The sequence below is a fragment of the Rutidosis leptorrhynchoides genome, chromosome 1 (genome assembly GCF_046630445.1).
Source record: "Rutidosis leptorrhynchoides isolate AG116_Rl617_1_P2 chromosome 1, CSIRO_AGI_Rlap_v1, whole genome shotgun sequence".
Taxonomy (NCBI): Eukaryota; Viridiplantae; Streptophyta; class Magnoliopsida; order Asterales; family Asteraceae; genus Rutidosis; species Rutidosis leptorrhynchoides.
In genome coordinates, this window is record NC_092333.1 from 191731477 (window position 1) to 191740261 (window position 8785).

The 8785-nt window shown below is 28.3% G+C and overlaps 1 long non-coding RNA gene across 1 annotated transcript; it reads right to left on the reverse strand.

Annotated features, from left to right (window-relative positions):
- Nucleotides 1–1769: 1769 nt before the first annotated feature.
- On the reverse strand, nt 1770–2739 carry LOC139867725 (uncharacterized). Its single transcript, XR_011765927.1, has 3 exons — nt 2695–2739; nt 2340–2427; nt 1770–2057 (listed from the first exon to the last, which is right to left on the reverse strand). It is a non-coding gene; the product is annotated as an uncharacterized lncRNA (long non-coding RNA).
- Nucleotides 2740–8785: the final 6046 nt, after the last annotated feature.

Genomic DNA, 8785 nt, shown 5'->3' on the forward strand with positions numbered 1-8785 from the left:
TTTTTTATAAAACGCCCATGAACATCGCTGTCTTTTGATTTCGATGCCGGAGCAAGAAAACTTGAGGCGATGCCGGAGTGGGTAGGAGCGTCGGTTCGATTACCAAATATAGTTTGGTGGGCATTTTCTTTGCGGATGGCAGCGCATGCTCCTTCCACGGATGGTAAAGGTTCGATTCTGAGTAATTCTCTTTTTATATTATCATGCTTTTGATCTAATGCATTTAAGAATTGGAACAATTTTTGTTCAGGCCTGATATTGTTATATTTAACAATATCATTTGGATGTTCCATGGGATTTGGATCCCTCATCTCAATCTCTCCCCATATACCCTGTAGTTGAAGCCATAATTCTTCTACCGACTTACTTTCTTGTTTGATATTGTTTGCTTTGACATGGAGATCGAAGGTTTGCAGCTTGTCTTTTCCTGAGCTATACGTTGTAACAGGGCATTCCAAAGAGTTTTTGTTGTTGGGAATTGAGTTAGGTTGCTTGCTATTTGAGGCTCAATGTTCTGGATGATCCATGAAAAAACAACCAGGTCTTCTTGTTCCCATTTTTTATCTTTGATAACTGGTGGGTCATCAGTTAGATGATTAAGGAGGGCATTGGACTTTCCTCCAATTGCAACCTTAATCATCCTTGTCCAGAAGGCAAAATTTGAATTATTGAGGCTAAAACTGATCTTCAATGAATCAGGAAGCCTTGATGATTGTGATTCCATATTGGATTGTAGTAACTTAGCCAATTGGCTAGTTAGTTCAGTGATAGCTAATTGATTGTTGTTTGGATCAGACATGATAGCTAATTGAAAGGCAGAGATGAATTTTCGAAAGAAAAATGCTGTTTTTGATCCTAAGATCAACAGATCTTCTCTGATACCATATTGAAAATAAGAATTGTAAATTGATCGTATTATTGATTGCTTGATAATGCTTGAATTGATTTACAATATACAAAGGAGCCTGCATTTTATATGCAAAGACTCAAACGGCTATAACCTAAACAAGGCAATGAGCCTTTTGTATACAAGGAAAGAGTTGCTGTGATTTGCTGTCATTTGGCTGTAGAACATTGAAGGGAAATGATGTGAATCTGATCCCAAAAAATAAGCTAAGTCTTTTTATTTTCTAACACACCATGTCCATTTGATTGTAATGCAGGTCTAACAGCAACTTGGTGAACCATATTCAGTTTAAACAAACTATTAAACAATTGATGTGAACAGTATACAAAATCGATCTGAACTCAATCATTCATATGTGACAATATGAATATCTTTTTTCTCAACTGAGGAAAAACTTTGAAAATAACATTTGTATAACTTATAAGTTAAATTCTACTTGAACTTCATCATGTTATCATTTGCATGTAACACACACATTCAGGCGGAAACCCGAACCTGATCGACGGTACCCGGGAACACATCCATTCGGGTAGTGGTCCGGGTAGAGATCCGTAAACGAATCCGGTAAAACCTCCTTATAGGTTCAATATATACCACCATTATTGGTGTTCAATAAGCCAATCCTTATTTTTGTAATAATGTTAAACCTACTACAATAAGCCAATCCCTATTTTTGTAATAATGTTGATATCCACAAAATCAGCAGCAATGCAAACTCAATGTTACAATAAACTCACTAATCATATAATCAAACTCGATACAAAGTCATCAGGATGAATGTTCACAAAACCGGCCGAATACTCACATCAGGTTAAGCCAAGTAAAAAAAAAAAAAACATACTAACAATTACATTGTACAATTACATTGTACAATTACGTACATGATCATCAGGATGAATGTTCACAAAACCGGCCGAATATTTCAAGATCATTACTAAATTTTAATACCTGTGTAAACATGATAAACAAAGTCAAGGAAATCCCATTGATGCACTATCAAACTTAAACCCACTGTTCTAACTTATTTCTATTTGACACCATCTCAGATGCAATTCAAGTTCTTGAAAAATTCTTATAAAAAGAATGATAGCAATTCCAAACCACATTCAAACTTCCTTCAATTGTGCAACTTGCTTCACCATGACACCATCTAATTTGCAGAAGTTAGACCAAGAAATCTTGTCCTTTACAAAATATCGTCTTTTCTAAACAACTTACAATTGCAAGCTAGCAACATATGCAAAGGAATACGTAATATCCTAAATAATTCTCATATATTTCTAACCCATAAGCTTTTTGTACAGACAAATAGACATGATAATCTAGATTTTTTTCACAAACGACCATATTTGATTAACTAGTAGTAATTAGTAACAATTTAAAAAAATTGTTTAAATGAAACGAAATCTAACGTATTGGCGATAAAAATTACCTCCTATATGAAGAGATAAATGTGAGACTTCATCTACTGGTGAATTGACGAATGTTATATATTCTTCGAATGTATCGCTTTTCATTGCCTAAATAAGTCACAAAAACACAGTGGTGAATATTAGAGGTTTGACAATTCTACAAAACATATAGCATATTGAAGCAAATACCTAAATCAGAAGCTCACAAAGTCGAAGAAGGAAACCTTAAGATACATAATAAAATTAAAAAACTAATCGATAATAAGGTAATAATACAGATACAAATCTACTCTTTAACTCGGAATTAAAAAAATAACTAAATTTGGAGATGATAATAACTACTACAAAAAGTAATAAAAGAAAAAAATTGAAAACCTGGAATAAAAAATGACGGTGAAACTCGAAGAGATAAAGAAAGAAATGGTTGTGATGGAGAGACTTTCATAATACTCTATTAAACTTAATTTTGAAATTTGAATTAAAGTGATATTTTATGAGTCTCCAAAAAAAGTCTGCAAGTTATGCTATACAAATACAGTGTCCGACAAATATTTGAAATTCAAATTTAGTTCAAATTAAAATCATATGTTTTATGGGTCTGTCTGGGTGAGCAACTTGTTGGAGCTTATGGGAGCTTATAGGAGCTTAAGCTTATGATTTTATTAAGCTTCAAGTCATAAGCTTCATTTGGTAGATAAAAAAAAGTGGAGCTTATGAAAATCATAAGCTCTGGAAAAATAAGTTACTTTTAGTAGCTTATTAAAAAAAGTAGAGCTTATGAACTGGAAAATAAGCTTCAGCTAGTTTACCGAACACTTATAAAAAATAATAAGCTCTAGCTCCAGCTCTATCTCATAAGCTCCAGCTCCAGCTACAAGCTCCAGCTCCAGCTACTTTCAGCCAAACACACCCATATAAAAGAAATCATGTTTAAATTTTTTTTTAATTTTTATTAAATCTAATTAGTTTTCTTAATGACATCATCAAGGATGTCTAGATTTTTTTGCTTTTTTTTTTGAATTTTTCTTAAGGCATAAAAAGGCATATTAATGACATCATGTAATTAGCCATTTATAAGGATATATAGATAGATATATAGATATAGATATAGATATAGATATAGAATAGATATAGATGCTTTTACTATGAAGTATTGTAAATTGCAGATTCTATAAACTATTACTCCGTATATATGAATTGTAAAGTTTTGGTTAATTATATTATAGGTGTACAAAGTTGTAAACATATGAAAATTTACTATATATTTGAAAATTTAATATATATGTGAATAATAACTTTAGTTATATAACCACACAGACTTGCCTGAGTGGCCACCGAGTTGCCTAATGAAGCACATCACCCGAGTTCAATTTCTGGCTATGCCAAATTGTTCAAAAAATGAATGTGACAATAGGGTGCACATAATGTACAATTCACTCAGTACCAGGTCTCGTGCTCGAGGGGCTTGATTACCCAAAGTTTTACCATCTATTGGGAGCCAATGTGATTGTTCATATAGGGGTTTCCTCGCTTACCAAAAAAAATAACTTTAGTTATAACTAGAAAAAAATTCGACCGTGCGTTGCTGCGGTTGTATTTAACGTGCGGTCAAATTTGGATATATGTTGTTTGGTACCTAATATATCTAATAGGTTGAGTTGTTTATTGTACGTGTATGTATATGTATGAAATATAGCCCGAAATATTTAGTGTTTTTTTTTAACGATGTCCGTTTCTCGCGTAGTTAGTCCCGTTGTGTTCGTTAGATTTTTTCGAGTTGAACGGTGATTTCGAAAAAATTTAACTCGCACCGAGTGAGAAAATAGGGCCCGTTAAAAATTCCGGTGGAATTAGTTTCTTTTATTTTAAAAAATTATATATTTACGCTTTCTACCCCTGAAAAGTGTAAAGTTGAGGGACCATTGTGTAAATTGAGCCGAATTTGAAGGGTCGTTTGTAGTATGAACGCAAGCTCAAAACGACAATCTGAAATAACTAAAACGACGAAATTCGCCACGCATTTTAGTATATAGGTATAACTAGGTTTTGAGCCCGTGCGTTGCACGGCTACTCAAAAACCGTTTCAAATGAGTCAGTTATTTTACGATGCTTGATGTTCATTTTCAGGTTATGTTTGTGGTAGCGCTTAAAGTTGAGCATATATTGAACCAAGAGTTTGAAGTATAGTTAATTTGGCTGAATACTCTATTTTCAATAGGTCATATCAGTTAGTATTTGAAATGGTAACCGGTTAAAATTGACCTTTTTTTTGCTATTGTTATATATATTCCTTGAGTTAACGTCTAATATGATCTCAAACAGTACTTTTTGTGGTTTTAGACACCATAAAATCCCACTTATAATAAAAGAGTGTAAGCATGTTTTCAAATACCACATTTTAAGCGTACCGGACCATAATATGCACACTATGTTCCCTTAGACATTCAAAGAAAAAATAAACATATTTTGCATTTTGGTTAATATCACTATGAATTAACTTATTTATTGTAGTCTTAGTACCTCGAAAGACGACTTAAAATCACCTCTATACAAGATACAACGTAAAAACAATTAGATAAGAAGGATAAGTCTTGAACATATACATATACCACTAATTTTGTTAAACAATAATTAGATTAGAAAGATGAGTGTTGAACAATAATTAAATAAATGGAGATACACTGGTTTGTTAAAAAGATGAAGTTTATTTTGACTTTTCCAAGTATTTTTGACTTTTTCCAACTTTATAAAAGGAATGAGGTTAAAATTTAAACCTGTTTTAGTTTATATATAGAGTATTTATTAATTAATTCCATTTAAGTAATAATACTAAATTAATATATATTATTTAGCTCTTTATTTTTTGTACAATTAAGGTGCTAATGACATGTCATATTTTTTAAACTCTCTTTTAAATATATATATATATATATATATATATATATATATATATATATATATATATATATATATATATATATATATATATATATATATAGGACCAATCCATGGATAAGCACTAAATGGGGCACAAACTGGATAAGTAAAATTTCAAATTTTTTTTAAAAAAAAACGATCATTTAATATGCAAATAGAAGAAAACGAAAAAATTTTAAAAAGTTTTTGAACAAAATCGTTCGAAAATCGATGATGAATGGTAAACATCGATGATGAATGGTAAAAATTGATGATGAATGGTAAAATTAACCATTCATCTGGTTAATTTATCATTCATTTTTGTTCGCGATGAATGATAAAATTAATCAATGATAAAAAAAAGCAGATGAATGGTTAATTTAACCATTCATCTGTTTATGATGAATGATAAAAAAAACAGATGAATGGTTAATTTAACCATTCATCTGTTTTTTTTAGCATTGATTAATTTTATCATTAATCGTAAACAAGATGAATGATAAATTAACCCGATGAATGGTTAATTTTACCATTCATCATCGATTTTTGAAATATTTTGAACTTTTTTTTTTATGAAAAAATTTGATTAGAGGTGCATTTTAATGCAGATTTATGAATGTAAAAAAAACTCAAAAAAAAAAAAAATTTATTTTGCTTATCTGGTTTGTACTCCTTTTAAGCTTATCCATGGATCGTGATATATATATATATATATATATATATATATATATATATATATATATATATATATATATATATATATATATATATATATATATATATGAAAATAAAAAATAAATACATTAAATACATTATATAAACGAATAAATGAGACTAAATACATCAAAATGAATTACAGTAAACACTAAAAGTGAAATACCTAGAAACGATTTGAAAGACGATTCACATATGAAAATTATTAATATATATGAATAATAACTTGAGTTATACTATAGGTTGGATTTAAAAAAAAAAAAAAAAACGTTTGATTTGGAAATGGCGATATATAATTTGTAAGTATACATGTGATACATTTTAATTTTAATTTGTCAAATGAATAATTAGATGGTGAAAATAAGGAGGTTAATTAAATGTAATAGGTAGTTAATAGTGTAAATAAATGAAAGAAACAAATTTGAGTGGGAATATGAATTAATTTGAATTTGAAATTATTTGAGTTTAAGAGTATTTTAGAGACTTAAAATTTCCATGAGGATTAATTACCTAATTTTCATCTAGGATGATTATTGACCGTTAAATCATAGGGGTAGTTAAAGTAATTAAATGATCCAATGGTTGTTAAAGAGTTCTTAGAAATATTTATTACCTAAAATACTCTCTTTTAATAAATATATATATATATATATATATATATATATATATATATATATATATATATATATATATATATATATATATATATACATATATACTTTCGTTTCTCTAAAAACATATTTTTCATCAAAAAATTCCATTGGTTCGTCATATTAGATATATTTATCTTACTTCTAAGATTTTAATGTAATTTCACGTAACAAACAAGGTGAACAATATTAAATATACGATCGATTCTCTTAAATTTTAATTAGCCTGACATTTAGTGGTACATATAAGTAAAAATATGACTTTCCGTTGTATAAAAGATTAATAAACATCTTTTTGTGATTGTACCAAGTATAACATTACTTACGATAGTACAAAATAGGAAAAATTTATATGGATATGGATGAACATCCGTTAACCCGCTTAATCCGACGGATATAAATACGGATGGATGATTTGAAATAAAATGGATATGGATATGAAATTGGATTAAAAGTTTTAAATAGATATAGATGTAGATATGACAACATCAAATGTGAAATGACCCGTTCATATACATTATAAACGATTCACAATAGTTGATTACATTGCGAGGTATTTGACCTCTATATGATACATTTTACAAACATTGCATTCGTTTTTAAAAGACAAAATTTCTTTACATCGAAAATTGACAGGCATGCATACCATTTCATAATATCCACTATCCAACTATAAATTGATTTAATAATAATCTTTGATGAACTCAATGACTCGAATGCAACATTCTTCGAAATATGTTATGAAAGACTCCAAGTAATATCTTTAAAATGAGCAAATGCACAGCAGAAGATTTCTTTAACACCTGAGAATAAACATGCTTTAAAGTGTAAACCAAAAGGTTGGTGAGTTCATTAGTTTATCATAATCATTTATTTCCATCATTTTAATAGACCACAAGAATTTCATTTCCAGTTCTCATAAATATACGTCCCATGCATAGAGACAGAAATAATCATTCATATGGTGAACACCTGGTAACCGACATTAACTAGATACATATAAGAATATCCCCTATCATTCCGGAATCCTCCTTCGGACATGATATAAATTTCGAAGTACTAAAGCATCCGGTACTTTGGATGGGGTTTGTTAGGCCCAATAGATCTATCTTTAGGATTCGCGTCAATTAGGGTGTCTGTTCCCTAATTCTTAGATTACCAGACTTTAATAAAAAAGGGCATATTCGATTTCGATAATTCAACCATAGAATGTAGTTTCAATTACTTGTGTCTATTTCGTCAAATATTTATAAAAGCGCATGTATTCTCAGTCCCAAAAATATAAAGGGTAAAAAGGTAAATGAAACTCACCATACTGTATTTCGTAGTAAAAATACATATAACGTCATTGAACAAGTGCAAGGTTGGCCTCGGATTCACGAACCTAAATTAATTATATATAATTATGTGTTGGTCAATATTTGTCTAACAAATTAGGCCAAGTCATAGTGTACCACAATCCTAATGCTCGAGACTAATATGCAAAAGTCAACAAAAGTAAATTTGACTCAAAATAATTTCCAAAAATCTATACATGATTAATATATAGTTTAAATATCGTCGTTTTATATTTTTAAATATTTTTAAAAGATTGATTAGAGTAAATAATATAATTTATTTATTAACAAATAAAATTTTATATTAATTTTATATAATATAATATACTTTTATATATATTAAGTATTAAAATTTATAGGGTTCATTTAATATCATAAAGATAATATGATAGGTATTATTAAAGTAAGTTATTACACGTAGTAAAATATATTTGTATCACATATTTATTTGATAAAATAATATCTATAATGATAGTAAGTAAAAGTTGTATTATTTTGTAATAATAATTATTATTATAAAAATATCAATATTTATAATTACTAAGATGACATTATGATAAAACGATAATTCTAATTATGATAACTTTAATATTTACGATAATTTTTAATATTATCTTTAAAATAATAATTCTATTTAAAATAATAATAATAATGATATTTTATAGTAACAATGACATTTCTATTAAAATGATAATTTTTGTTAAAATGATAGTTTTAATACTAACGATATTTTTAATAATAATAGTAATGATAAAAATAATAAGAACGATAATTTTATCTAAATCAATATCTTATAATATTTTAATTTCATCATGATACTCTTATTCATTATTTCCTAATCGTTTCGTT